The sequence below is a fragment of the Malaclemys terrapin genome, chromosome 4 (genome assembly GCF_027887155.1).
Source record: "Malaclemys terrapin pileata isolate rMalTer1 chromosome 4, rMalTer1.hap1, whole genome shotgun sequence".
Classification (NCBI taxonomy): Eukaryota; Metazoa; Chordata; order Testudines; family Emydidae; genus Malaclemys; species Malaclemys terrapin.
The window spans coordinates 26,515,760-26,530,620 of record NC_071508.1 but is presented as its reverse complement, the minus strand read 5'-3'; the positions used below and the strand labels follow the sequence as shown (position 1 = coordinate 26,530,620).

The 14,861-nt window shown below is 46.3% G+C and overlaps 1 long non-coding RNA gene across 2 annotated transcripts; it reads right to left on the bottom strand.

Annotated features, from left to right (window-relative positions):
- Positions 1-486: 486 nt before the first annotated feature.
- Positions 487-14,693, bottom strand: LOC128835383 (uncharacterized). Of its 2 annotated transcripts, none has more exons than XR_008444642.1 (2): positions 14,446-14,693; positions 487-3,250 (listed from the first exon to the last, which is right to left on the bottom strand). It is a non-coding gene; the product is annotated as an uncharacterized LOC128835383 (long non-coding RNA). The 2 variants fall into 2 exon arrangements; XR_008444643.1 differs by having other exon boundaries at positions 487-3,199.
- Positions 14,694-14,861: the final 168 nt, after the last annotated feature.

The window sequence follows — 14,861 nt, the reverse complement described above, 5'->3', positions numbered from 1 at the left end:
TCCCCTGATTGGAACTAGCCATAAGGGTTGGGATGAATGGGTAACCTGGGAATAAGTCTCAACGTTCCTTAGATTTATCTAGGAAGAGGGGTCTGTTATTGTCTATATTGGTAAAGCATGTGTGTGTGTAAGGACAAGATGTAATATTGTATTAATTAATGGACATTGGGTCCACCTATGGTGCCTTACGTTAATCGCTGTTTCTATAATGTAACCACCATTGTTAGTTGTGATATTAAGTTTTCTGTGCCTATATGGACTGTACAACATTTAAATGCCTATCCTGAGCTCTACAAGGAGGTTTCCCCCATTTCACTGGGAATGGGTCTCATTGCCATTAAGGTAAAAACACAGGCCATCACTCTTGATGAGAGACTTTGCTTGGGTGGAGCCCCAGAGTGTTGTACTTAAAGTACTGCACAGGATCTTTTCAGGGGGAATAAGACAAAACGCCACATTTATTAGTAATACATGTATTTATTAACACTATCTTATTCTATCCTTAGGGGCTATAATATTATACCAAGGGCAATGCAAAGTTTCTAAATGAGGCTTTGATACAAAGTCCCATGAAAACAAGAGGTTACACGTGGGTAGACCCACCACAAGGTTATATGAAGAGGCACAATGTAAAGTCATATGAAAATTATCAGAGATTTATCTACCATTGTCCCCCTTTTGACCTCTCAAGAACAATTCTTGAGTGGTCACCATATAAATCTTTTGTATTTGTTGCAAACAAAACAATTATAACCAGGTGAATATAACTAAAACCATTACAATTGACTAAACACCAGATATAACATAAACACAAATGCAAACAATTATAATTATAGTAATTGGAAATACAACAAAACCATTACCATTACAATAATTGGGTACATTGACAAACAAAATGAGGCCCAAGTTTGATGCTGCAATAGCCATCAAAAAATAAAAGTCACTGAGGTCAGGACCTTCTTAAGCACACACAACAAATAAGATTTTGTAGGAGTACCACAGTTGTTATGCAAGGTTAAGCTGATTTGGACTTAAACTAACATTTAGTTGCTAAAATGTTGTAGAATTCCCTATTTTTAACAGTTGTTTTTAGAGGTTTCTGGGGACCTGAAAGATGGGGCCATACAATTATGGGCCAAGGTCTTACAGGTTATGGGGGCCCAAGAACTACCCTTCAGGGCTTGGGGAAATAGAACTAGAGTGCATAGAGGAAAGTGTGGAATTAATAATAATACAAGCAAATGTAACCAACAATACAAATGTATTAAGAACAAAAATTAACAACAAAATGATTATTAGAGAACCTAACAAAACAAAACAAAATAACCCTGATGCACTGGGGACCAAAGTCTTTTGGACACAAGGGGTGATTGATAAGTTGGATGGAGATGGGGGAAGTAGAGAAAGGAAAAGACATTTGCCCTGTCTAGTGTAGTATCCCCTTTTTCTAGACCCAATGCTAGCACAGGACACCAATAGAGACAGACACAGAACATGCAACACAGAACACTGAACACAGACTTTGTCATGACACTATAACCATGGAATTTTATAACTCTTCAGCTAGTACCAGCTCTCCTGATGTTCTGGTCCAGAGCCTGAAAGATAGAAGCTTGGAAACAAATTAGCACAGTGCTTTCACCCTGGCAGAACCTGCTTGGTCTCTGCCACAGTGTGTTTGGTACTTGGGGCTGCACAAATGCTAATTAAGTGGTGCATTTTTTGTGAGTGTAAATTCTCCCTTTCTTTCAGTAAAAGGGCGTTAACACTCCATCTAGAAAAAAAATTCTGTTTTAAAATCTCCAGCCATTTTGCCATGGCCTGGAGATCTGAGGCAGAAGCAGGCACTGTTGTTAACTGTTTTAATGGCATTTTGGCCCTGGGAGGAGGAATTTACCCAAATATCCCAAATATCCCCCTTCCCAATCTCCAGAGGGGTCCCAAAGGTCTGCCCCCTTCTGGGGTCTCAAATGTTTCTTCTCCTGATGTTACTGCTGCTGTAAGATTTGAGAGTGCTGTTTTAACTCTCTGTACCCAACCTGTTTTTCAGTTTCTTTATCTATTGCTTGCCTGGGCCCGATTCTGCTTTTTTCAATAAACAGTTTTTTTCCATGGGCACAAGCCTTGTTTTACTACCAATTTAGCAAGGAGGGTGGGCTTTCCAACTAGCCCCCACCCTTCCTGGTTCTGTTTCTTAAACATTTTCTGCAAAATTGTGAAATTACCACAATATTACTTACAAAAAAAACAAAACAAACAAACATACATTACACTACACTGCCCAAACTCCTATATCCTTCAGAGTTTGGTTTAACAGAACAAGATCTGCATCTTATGTTTTTAACCCACTCTGGGCCAGAGGGAGAGACGCTAAGCCTCCCTCTGTATTACTCGGTCTGCTACCACCGAGGGTTTATACACCAATTATACAAATCCTTCCCCGGATTAGATCCTTCCCCGGATCAGAGTGAGAAACACTAAGTTTTCCTCTTTAGCTCAGTCTTGCTACGGCTAAGGGTGTATGTACCTCTATAACACAATTTAAACCTAAACTCCTATATCCTTCAGAGTTTGGTTAATTATGCATCCGAAGAAGTGGGCTGTAGTCCACGAAAGCTTATGCTCTAATAAATTTGTTAGTCTCTAAGGTGCCACAAGTACTCCTGTTCTTCTTTTAACTGAAAGTTTACGCTCTTTTTCCTATAGTGCCAGGCTTGCTAAAGCTGGCGGTGTGCACACCAGTTTTATAATAACTGTGGGTTCTATGCTTGCTCCCCCTTTCGCATTCTCCACCAAAATGTTGTACTTAAAGTACTGCACAGGATCTTTTCAGGGGGAATAAGACAAAACGCCACATTTATTAGTAATACATGTATTCATTAACACTGTATTATATGCATATAATATATTACACTTACACTCACACACACACACACAAACACACTCCGTCTTGTTGTTACCAATTAGTTGCTCCCCTTAACTTCACTGGCCAGGTGAGTTAGATGGGGGAGGGGGTGGAGTCGGGCTTCTGCCGATCCGGATCGATGCTCCCATGTTGACAAGACGAGACCCGGGGTCCTCTGCAAGACACCTCACTTTTATAGCAGCTTTCCTCTTATGCAAATCTATACCAGATTCAAACTCTGTGTCTGTGTCCATTGGTCCTTTGTGCTGCTTTCTTTTGAGTGTTGTCCCAATGCTGCAAAGAGGGTGTTTCCAAAGAAGGTTTCAGAGTAACAGCCGTGTTAGTCTGTATCCGCAAAAAGAAGAACAGGGGTACTTGTGGCACCTTAGAGACTAACAAATTTATTAGAGCATAAGCATCCGAAGAAGTGGGCTGTAGTCCACGAAAGCTTATGCTCTAATAAATTTGTTAGTCTCTAAGGTGCCACAAGTACTCCTGTTCTTCTTTTTCCAAAGAAGGTGCTTGCTTCTAACCCCCGAGGCCGTCGGTATGTCTGCTTGTCTTTAATGAGCCCACTTGACATGTTTTATTGTCCTTGGGTCTGGCTCCCAGCCCCTCTCCAACAGTTGAGGCTGTCTGGAGGTGCTGCCTTTCATGCCTTGCTCATCCACACCTCATTCATTCAACAGGGCAATTGATTAAGAGTGTGTGTGGGGGGGAGAGAGCTCTTGTTCTACTGCTAGCAAAAAGAAATTTTTCTTCTATCTTATTCTATCCTTAGGGGCTATAATATTATACCAAGGGCAATGCAAAGTTTCTAAATGAGGCTTTGATACAAAGTCCCATGAAAACAGAGGTTACACGTGGGTAGACCCACCACAAGGTTATATGAAGAGGCACAATGTAAAGTCATATGAAAATTATCAGAGATTTATCTACAAGAGCAACAGGTTTTTTAAATTTCAGGCTTCACCCCATTGTGGTGATCATCTGTTTCCAAATTATATTAGCAATTGTTCTGGCTCTGCTGGTTTGTTGGATACAACGACTGATGCGGCGGCTGCAATGGATGGAGGATCAGACCCGGTACCACGGAGGAAGGATGTGATGGGGATACTCGCTCAGTGCAAGCACCCCATCAACGAGGGGACTTGATACCAGACACCTCTGTGGTCTTGGGGAACCAGGGTGCAGTATCCAGCCTGACTCATGAAAGACACCCTCCCCCCATCCTCTGCATAAACCAAAACATATCAGAGGACAAAACTTGCAGAGAGCAGTGAAGGGCGTTGGGAGACACATCTAGACCCCTCCTGACAAGGGTGACAAGATTAAGACATCTCCATTAGCATACAGAATGGAGAGCAGAGACAACTCCCCTAGCCTCATCTGCATGGAAGATGGGACAGGAAGACATCTCAGTTTACATACAGAATGGAGAACAGAGAACCACACTGAATTCTGGGACCAGAAAAAGCAGGGAAGCACTGCATCCTGGGAATCTCTGCTCCAGATGCTAATGAACCTACGCCTGCACACACACCCAGCTCATCAATTATCAGACCAATTCTAGTAATGAATCCTTAATTGATATCCAAATACTGAAGCAGCCTAGTTGCATTGTGAGCTCCCTGGAAGAAAACACCACCCATAGCCCAGAGGGATCAGGTCCTATTGTCTAGTAGTCTAAAGAAAACCCTTGCATAATGAAGAAGTGGGCTGTAGTCCACGAAAGCTTATGCTCTAATAAATTTGTTAGTCTCTAAGGTGCCACAAGTACTCCTGTTCTTCTTTTTAAAGAAAACCCTTGAGTCATCAGCCTTACCTATAAACAAATCTAGTGTTCTCCCTTGAACCATTGTATTTTCTCTACAAAAATCCCTACTCACCCTCTAGTCAGGGTTCTGATGCTTAGATCCAAACTATGCATCAGTTCCACTGGAACTCCATCTTCTCCTGACTGATCGTGCTGGGGGCTCTGCCTGTCTCCAGCATTCAGGACCCTCAGCTACCACCATCATCTGGGAACCCTGACCAATTCAAGCCTCATGGAGTGGATGAGACCCCACCTCTTTCTCTCTCTCTGTTTTCCTTTCTACCTTAGGTATTAACCTTTAATAATGTATGGTTATGTTGGTTTAGCCCTCTTGTGTAGTTATCACTATTATTCAATAAATAACTTTTATGGTTAAGTTGGTTGCTTCTCTCTCTCTTGCTGAACTTTACTCTTTTGTGTTTTTAGCTTCCCCCATTCACTCTACAGCAACGCTTCTTTTACCTGTGCTAAAGATCCCTGCAGCACCCAAAATACTGTGGGGTTTGCTCATCAAGTAGGTTACTGCCAGTACAATTGTGTTGTGAGATTGGGGATAGGGACCTGCTGAATCTGGGATGCATAAGGGTAACAACTAAAGTGCTGCTTGAACCAGTCCATGGAGCCCAGGGGCATATAAGGAGAGGCAGCTTCAAAGTGCTGCTTCATCCAGCCCAGTGAGTCCAGAGACATATAAGGCGTCAGCTTGACAGTGCTGATTGCCCCGGTCTGCTCAGACTTGCTCTGTTAATGTATGTATGGGTGGGTGGGTGTTTATCTGGTTCTGGGGCTGCAGTAACCCAGCCCTAGGAACCTAGGTCCTGCAGGATAGCTTCATTGGGAGGGAATTTGCAGAAGGGAGAAATAGAGCTCCATATGAAAACACAAGTGACACAAGCAGTACATTGATAGGATTACAGAATCCCCTTCCCCAGAAGAGTAACCCGAATAAATGAGCATACCCCAAAGTAATGGGCACATCTGGTAACACTATCTTCTCCATATTTCTACAGTGCAGTGCTGAATTTATGATATCACGATTGATTCTACTAAGCAACAGACTAAGAATTTCATGATGACTTCGCTGCAGAATTAAGCAGAAAGAGGAGCTAGGCTGAAAACCAGAAAGAGTTTATAATAGTTAAAAAGAGTGATGCTGCAGTCCTTGGGCACCCAAAACTCCCAGTGACTTTGAAGGATTGAGCCTAGATCATTTAAAACTGTAGAAACTGGGATTTAGCAAGCTTCAGGCAAAGTACTGTAAAAGGATTGCTTGCTTGTGTAGAAAATGTTCTCGCTTTCACATTTGCCCTGGTATGAAAGTTCCTCTGAGTCAAGACATTTTATTAAAACTAAACAAAGATCTGCATGGGCAAATTTTGTCTTGCATTGCTTTAAAATATTTTGTGTATTGTGACATTTCAGATGTAATTGGTAGTATGATTAAGGTGCTCATCTAGCCCACTGTTCAGATAGGAAGATGAAATGCTTCATTAAAAGTTATTGTATACAGTAGTTAAATCTGACACAAATAAGTCCAGCACTTATGTAACTGACTGCTGTTCTATTTGGGGGGGGAAATGAAGTATATGTAGACAAAGGACAGACTTTGCCAGGAATGAACGACATATGAGATTTAGGACATTCCTGTGTGTAAAACTGGGAGTATTCCTTGCTGCCATAGATTTGTAAAAAATCTTCTTATGATCACACTGTTAAATTCAGCTCCATGTTATGTTAATTTCCTATTTTTCCTGCTATTAATCAGATGATTGGTTTCAGTTAAAAGTTAATCAGGCTTCATACTGGAAATATGCATTGAAAGAATGTGCTACAAAAGAGGGAATACTCCGATTCCAAATGTTTTCAAGACACAGATATTTAACAGTTTTAGCAGTGTTCAGAAGGTTCAAGGTCCTTAAGCAAACAAAACAAACTCACAAAGCCCTCTATTTTTGTTTCTTGGCACTTAACTTTCTGAGAACTCAGCTTTTTTTAGTATTGTTGGGAGTTAACAGGTGTCAAAAGCTCCAGACAGACAAATTCATCTTAGAATTTGGTGACCTGAAATGTGCTCCTGCTGTTAAAAGAATTGTCAAAATTCTGGCATCTTTAGCTTGTATTCACTGAATGCCTCAATTGCCAGACTAACAAGGGCACTCAGCACACAAATACTGAAAATCTCATTTCTGTTTTTGTTAGTTTCCAAGACATGTAGCCCGGATAATTGACTCCAGCTCTTACATGATGGTTTAGCCAGTTGGAGGCATTACATTATTCAAGGATCTCCCTGCAACATGGAGCCAGTCTATAGGAAACCAAATAAGTATCATTTTTTTACTCTATTTGCGCAATTTGGCAATGACTAGGGGTCTTTTAATATTGTCCCAAAGGATATAAAATATTAGAAGACAATAGTAGCAATTTGCAAACTATGCTCTCTAGAAAAAGGTCAATGTTTGCTTCACTCCCTGTAGACTAGCTCAACATGTCAGAGGTGTTTAATAGTTTGATGCTTCCTGTGGCATTATATTGTAATAGGACCACATAAAAATAGAGGATAGAGCCTAACAATAAAAATATAACTTAGTTTTCAGTGTTGAGTACCCCTGTTTAGCCTGGTGATTGGCAGCATTCAGAACATGTAGTTGCAGAATTTTGATAATTCCCTTTGCAGGGTGATTAACATTTTGTTTTCGCGTTTTTTAATTAAAACGATGAAAAGCATGAACAAGCGGGAGAGGAGTTTTAAAACACAGAAGCTAATATTCTGTGTTTACTTCCAGTTTGTGGGGATGTTAACATTGTCCGGTAATAAGTTTTAAAGGACAGTCTACTGAAGCCATTCGGAAGCTCCATCCTTTAAAGTGTAACAGTTCTATTTTAGGGAGTGGTAGTCTCCAGTGAATTCTATTTCCTTCCTTCTTGCTTTTCCTCCCAAACTAATGGTGTAACTTTTAGTGTGTAACATCATTCCTACAGGTCAACATCGCGCAATCAATGTATTTTTTATAGAACTCTTTTATGTGAAGTATGACAAGCCACTAGAGAGAGAGAGAGAAATTAGTACATTTCTATTGTCGGAATCTAAGATTCTCAGAAGGCAGAAAGGGTAAGCTAATGTGCAAAGATGGAGGAAAGTAAAAGAAAAGGAAACTGAAATTTCAGAGCAGTCATGGTAAAACTAAAAGGTAATTCTCATTGCACATGGGTTTTGTTACCCCAAATCTCTCTGTAGAATAATAAGGAAGTGACACATACAACAGGTTCGACTCCTACCAGCATCTATCAACTGGGAGAATTAGAAATCTGTGTGCCTCCCACCCGTGCTGCATTGACCTAAAGGATAGAAAGAATCTAACCTTAAACAGAAAGAAGATTTATTAAGGGATAGATACAACTGGGGGAAGATTCACTATGAGGAACACTACAAATATGACTACCCCCGAATAGATTCCAGTAAGGGAGCATAAAGCCCAGGCCCTTAAACTCTCCCTTGGCTAAACTAATACATGCCCCAAAATAATAACTAACTGTCTCTCTTCTATCTGCAGATGGAGGACACCAGCAACGGATGGTCAGTTTTAGGATTTCTGGAACATCGGAGGATCTACTGCCGGGGGCATAGACCTGTTGCTACATAGATTCAGCAGTCACTCATCTCTGTGGAGCTGGACTGCAGAAGTGACAAGAGCTACTGCAGACTCAGGATTATCATCTGTATAAAATCGATTTCAAAATCGACTTCTATAAAATTGACCTAATTTCATAGTGTAGACATACCCTCAGATAACTCCCTTAATTTCAATCAGAGAGCAAAGATGACTTTGTGGTTAAGACACTGGATTGGGGCTCAGGAGAGCTGGCTCAGTGTGACCTTTTGCAAGTCCCATAGACCTTGCCTATGCCAGAAAAGTGGTATTAGTCTGACTAAATCAATTTAGCTTGTTTTGGTAGAATTAATCAAGGGTTAAAAGTAGACTTCTAAGACATATGCTTAAATTGACTTGATACTGCTCAACATTTTGTTAAACTAGAATGATATAAAATTAATATGGCACACATTAAATGGATTAAAAACTGATAGGTCTCAAAATTTAACTGTAAACAGGGAATCAAAATAAGCAGGATTGTTTTTAGTGGGGTCAGTTCTTGGCCTTATGCTAGTTAACCTTTTTATCAACGGAAGAAAACAAAATCATCACCTGATAAAGTTTGCACACAACTCAAAAATTGGGGGAGAGAGGTAAACAGCGAGAGGACAGATCACTGATACGGCATGATCTGGATCACTTGGTAAACTGGGTGCAAGCAAACAATGTGTTTTAATATGGGTAAATGTATACATCTAGGAACAAAGAATGTCAGTCACAATGGAGGACTTTATCCTGGGAAGCAGTGACTCTGAAAAAGATTTGTGAGTTGTGGTGGATAATCAGCTGAATATAGGTTCCCAGTGCAACGCTGTGGCCAAAAGGGCTAGTGCCATCCTGGGATACATAATCAAGGGACTCTTGAGTTGGAGTAAAGAAGCTGTTTTACTTCTATCTTCAGACCGGTGCAACTGTTACTGGAATATTGTGTCCAGTTCTGATGTCCACAATTCAAGGATGTTGATAAATGAGAATGAGGAGAATAAATGAGGAGAAATGGTCTGAGTTAAACAGGATGAAGTTTAACAAAGACAAATGCAAAGTGCTCCACTTAGGAAGAAAAAAAATCAGTTTCACACATACAGAATGGGAAGAGACTGTCTAGGAAGGAGTACGGCAGAAAGGGATCTAGGGGTTATAGTGGACCACAAGCTAAATATGAGTCAACAGTGTTGCAAAAAAAGCAAACATGATTCTGGGATGTATTAACAGGTGTGTTGTGAGCAAGACACGAGAAGTCATTCTTCCGCTCTACTCTGGTTAGGCCTCAGCTGGAGTATTGTGTCCAGTTCTGGGCACCGCATTTCAAAAAAGATGTGGAGAAATTGGAAAGGGTCTAGAGAAGAGCAACAAGAATGATTAAAGGTCTTGAGAACATGACTTATGAAGGAAGGCTGAAAGAATTGGGTTTGTTTAGTTTGGAAAAGAGAAGACGGAGAGGGGACATGATAGCAGTTTTCAGGTATTTAAAAGGGTGTCATAAGGAGGAGGGAGAAAACTTGTTCACCTTAGCCTCTAAGGATAGAACAAGAAGCAATGGGTTTAAACTGCAGCAAGGGAGGTCTAGGTTGGACATCAGGAAAAAGTTCCTAACTGTCAGGGTGGTTAATCACTGGAATAAATTGCCTAGGGAGGTTGTGGAATCTCCATCTCTGGAGATATTTAAGAGTAGGTTAGATAAATGTCTATCAGGGATGGTCTAGACTGTATTTGGTCCTGCCATGTGGGCAGGGGACTGGACTCGATGACCTCTCGAGGTCCCTTCCAGTCCTAGAATCTATGAATCTATAATTAGGGAGGGTTCAGAGAAGAGCCATGAGAATGATTAAAGGATTAGAAAAACATATCTTAGAGTGATAGACTAAAGGAGCTCAATCTATTTAGTTTAACAAACCAAAGATTACGGGGTGACTTAATCACAGTTTAAAAGTACCTACATGGGGAACAAATATTTGATAATGGGTTCTTCAATCTAGCAGAGAAAGGTATAACACAATCCAATGTCTGGAAGCTGAAGCTAAACAAATTCAGACTGTAAATAAAGCATCAATTTTTAACAGTGAGGGTAATTAATCACTGGAACAATTTACATCAAGAGTTGTGGTGGATTCTCAATCCTAGCAATTTTTATATCAAGATTGGATGTTTTTCTAAAAGATCTGCTCTAAGAATTATTTAGGGAAGGTTTTCTAGCGGTAGCCTGTGTCAAACTAGATGATCATGGTGGCCCCTTTTGGCCTTGGAATCAACGAAAAACCAGTTTAAGTGCTTCTATATTAGGGATTTTCACCAGTTTAATTTAGTCAAACCAATGCAATTTTTCTAGTACAGACAAGGCCTTAATCTCTGCCTTAGTTTCCCATCTGTCCAAAGCTGAGAACAATTTTTCTATCCTTTGTCTAGTTTATTTAGATTGAAAGATCTTCATGGCATAGGCTGTGTTTTACTATGTGTACATACAGCATCTAGCACCAGGGAGTGCTGGGCCCCAAGCCACCACTGTAATAAAAATAGTAAATAATAATAAATACTCCTGGGATTAAATTGGCCCAGTATGTGCATGAGGTTATTCAATACCAGAAATAAATTGGGGCTGAAGCAATCTGGATGCAGGAAAAAGAGGATGGGTTTCTCTGGGAATAAGTTAAGATCCTTGTTCCCGTTAATAACGAAAATAAATAATAAATCACACACATACATATGTTGTTTGAAGAGGGGCAGGTCACTTGAACAACGATTCCTAATCCAAGACTTTTTATTACTGGGATGTTACATCTAATGATATCCTAACATCAGACCCGCCAAGCCCCACACATCTGAAGGGAGGAACTTCTCATTCCGGGTCATTTCTCCTTTTTATGATTACTTTTATTACAATAGCCTGTAGAGGCCAGTCAGGATCAGGGTCACATCGTATCAGACACTGTGCAAACACATATAATGAAAAGACGACCCCTGCCCTAAAGAATGTACAGCTTAGGGGTCAATGTGATACCTTCATTCACATTGAATAGTACCTTATACCACAAGTAGTCCCATTGCAGTCAGGGTAATACTCTGGGCCTGTTTTAACTAATACATTTTTAAATTCGAGTGTAGTCAGGGAAGTTGTATTTTCCTAAGTGACTTAGGTGCCCACATCTCATTTTCAAAAGTGACAGGCTCTTAAGAGCCTAAGGCCCATTAACTTTCAATGAAACAAGCTCTTAAGCACCTCCGTCGCTTCTGAAAATGGGACCAAAGTGCTTTTAAAAAATGTGGCTAAGGTCCAAGCAAAGACAAGGTGCTTAGGAGGAGAGCCAAAGTTTCAGCTTGACCAGCTAACACATTTCAATACTGCCTGCCCTGTCAATTCTAGGTGTCAGCATACACTTTTCAAAATACCCACATTATAAGCCAGTGGACAGGATGAGTGAGGAAGGGCGCCAGAGCGTTTCTATCTAACATCGCTCGCTCCAACAAGGAAGGGGTTTGTACCCAGTATGCGCATGTCAACCAGACAGTCACCCTCTCCTCCTCCAGGGCAGTTCAGCATCTATGCCGTGGCCTGTGGGTACAGGGCCATTTGGAGGTCTATGTAGCTCCCAGACCTCCCAATTCCTATGGGGAAGGCGGTTCCAGTCCCTTCCCCCAACCAGTTCCTATGGGAAAGGCAGCTCCAGCCGTTGTCCCCAATCCCTCACCTCAGTTCCAATGGGGAAGGTGGCTCCCACAAAACACCCCCGCCAGTTCCTACAGGGAAGGCAGCACCGGTTCTCCCCGCTCCCAGTTCCTACAGGAAAGGTGGCTCCAGTCCCCCCAGTTCCTATGGGGAAGACCGCTTTAGTCATCCCCAGCCCAGCCCAATTCCTATAGGGAAGGCAGCTTCAGTCCCTTCCCCCCACTCAGTTCCTAGGGGGAAGATGGCTCTATTGTTCCCCCACATCCTATGGGGAAGGCAGCTCCAGGCAGCTCCCCAACCCCGACTCCCCGAGTGGCGCCATCCCCCAAACCCAGCCAGAGTCAGGCGCTGCTGAGCCCCGCGCTGGGGCTGCTCCCCCAAAGCGCCCCTCCCCTCGCAGGGCTGACTACAGGCACAGCCCCACGTGGTGGGAAAGCCGCTCGGCTCGCCTCGCCCCGCCCCCCCAGGCCCGAGAACAGCCGCGCGCCACCTGCTGGTGGGCACTGAGGAGGGTGGGCACTGAGGAGCGGGCGGCCAATCAGAGCCTGGAGCGGTGCGGCCCCGCCCACGGCTCCATTTCCAGCCGCGCGCCTGGCTTCCGACTCCCAGCTGCTGAGGGCTGAAGAGAGCGGAGCGGTGCCCCGCCCCCACCCCGAGCGCTGCCTGCGCCAGGCTCCGCCCAAGGGGGCAGGGCGTCGCTGCCGGGCATGCCGCGCGATGGGGCCACTTATTGCCCCCGCCCCAACGCAGGGATCGGGTCCGGCTCGGCTCGGGCCTGGCCCCGCGGCTCCGTCCCGGCCCCCCTGGCCCGGCCCCCACGGTGCAACTTCGGGCCGGTCCTGAGCCCGGTGACCCCGGCTGGAGCGTGGCTCGGTTCCTGGGGGCGGGGCTTGTGGCAAGCCCCGCCCCCAGGAACCGGGCCCCACTCTTTCTAAAGCCGGCCCTGAGCCCAGGCGCCATTTCCCTGCCCTGCCCTGCCCCCACCCCCCACACTCCGGGAGCCCTTCTCGCGGCCCGGGCCCCCGGAGTATGTGAGGAGAGGAGGGGAGAAGCGGAGTCCCCCGGAGCCGAGCCCGGGCTGCGGCGGCAGCGAGAGGGGCTCCCGGAGTCAGGGCCGCCCGGGGAGGGCAAGTGGAGCAATTTCCCCGGGCCCCGCAGGGGCCCCCATGAGTATGTCGGAGGCTCCCCCCACCTCCGTCTTCCCCCATCCCCCGGCGTCTCAGCCGGTAATGGGGCGGGGCTGCGAGCTGCAGCCGAGCGGCGGGCCCATCCCCCACAGCCCTGACCCCCAGCTCCGAGCCTAGCCCCTCTGAGCCGGACACCCCCGACCCCATGCCCCACAGTCCTGACCCCCAGCTCCGAGCCCAGCCCCTCTGAGCCGGGCAGCCCCTGACCCCATCCTCCCACAGCCCTAACCTCCAGCTCCGAGCCCAGCCCCTCTGAGCCGGGCACCCCCCGACCCCATCCTCCCCACAGCCCTGACCCCCAGCTCCGAGCCCAGCCCCTCTGAGCCGGGCACCCCCCGACTCCATCCTCCCCACAGCCCTGATCCCCAGCGCCGAGCCCAGCCCCTCTGAGCCGGGCACCTCCCGACCTCATCCACCCCACAGCCCATCGCCAAGCCCAGCCCCTCTGAGCCGGGCACCCCCTGGACCGCATCCCCCACAGCCCTGATGCCCATCGCTAAGCCCAGCCCCCGACCCCATCCTCCCCACAGCCCTGACCCCCTCTCTGAGCCCAGCCCCTCTGAGCCGGGCACCCCCCGACCCCATCCCCCACAGCCCTGACCCCCTAGCTCCGAGCCCAGCCCCTCTGAACCGGGCACCCCCCGAGCCCATCCACCCCACAGCCCTGACCCCCTAGCTCCGAGCCCAGCCCCTCTGAGCCGGGCACCCCCCCGACCCCATCCCCCTCAACCCTGACCCCCAGTGCCGAGCCCAGCCCCTCTGAGCCGGGCACCCCCGACCCCATCCCCCCACAGCCCTGACCCCCATCGCCAAGCCCAGCCCCTCTTAGCTGGGCACCCCCTGACCCCGTCCCCCACAGCCCTGACCCCTAGCGCCGAGCCCAGCCCCTCTGAGCTGGGTGCCCCCTGACCCCATCGCCTCCACAGCCGTGATCCCCAGCTCCAAGCCCAGCCCCTCTGAGCCGGGCACCCCCTAACCCTATCCCCCCCCACAACCCTGACCCCCAGCTCCGACCCCAGCCCCTCTGAGCCGGGCACCCCCCGACCACATCTCCCCACAGCCCTGAGCCCAGCCCCTGTCAGCCGGGTACCCCCCAACCCAGAGCCCAGCTCCACACCCAGCCCAGGGCAACAGCAGCGCTACCCCCAGGCAGTGACAGCCCATTGGCAGCAACCGTCACCATCACCCAGCAACAGCCCATTATGTAACTGCAAATGTATACATACCAAATAAAGCGGACATCTGTGGGTTTACGGGGCTCTGCTCATTCGCTCTTCTACCCATACGTTCCACCCCCGAACTCAAAGTGCTTTACGAAGGCAGGAGAGTGCCAGTGACCCCACTTTACAGAGGGTGACCCCGAGACACTAAGAGACAACCAGGATCACACAGCCATCGGCAGCAGGAGCAGAACATACATGAGGAGGGGGCATCTGCCACGTGGATCTGCTCTCCTCAGCCACCTATTGCTGGGCTTTGCAGGAATCCTCCATCCCCACCCATTGCTCCCCAATGCCCTATCCCCACCCCATCCCCTAGCCTCACCTACTGCTCCCCAATGCCCTATTCTCGTCCCCTAGTCTCACCCACTGTTCCTCAATGCCCTATCCTTGCCCCCTACCCCATCCCCTAATCTCCCCTA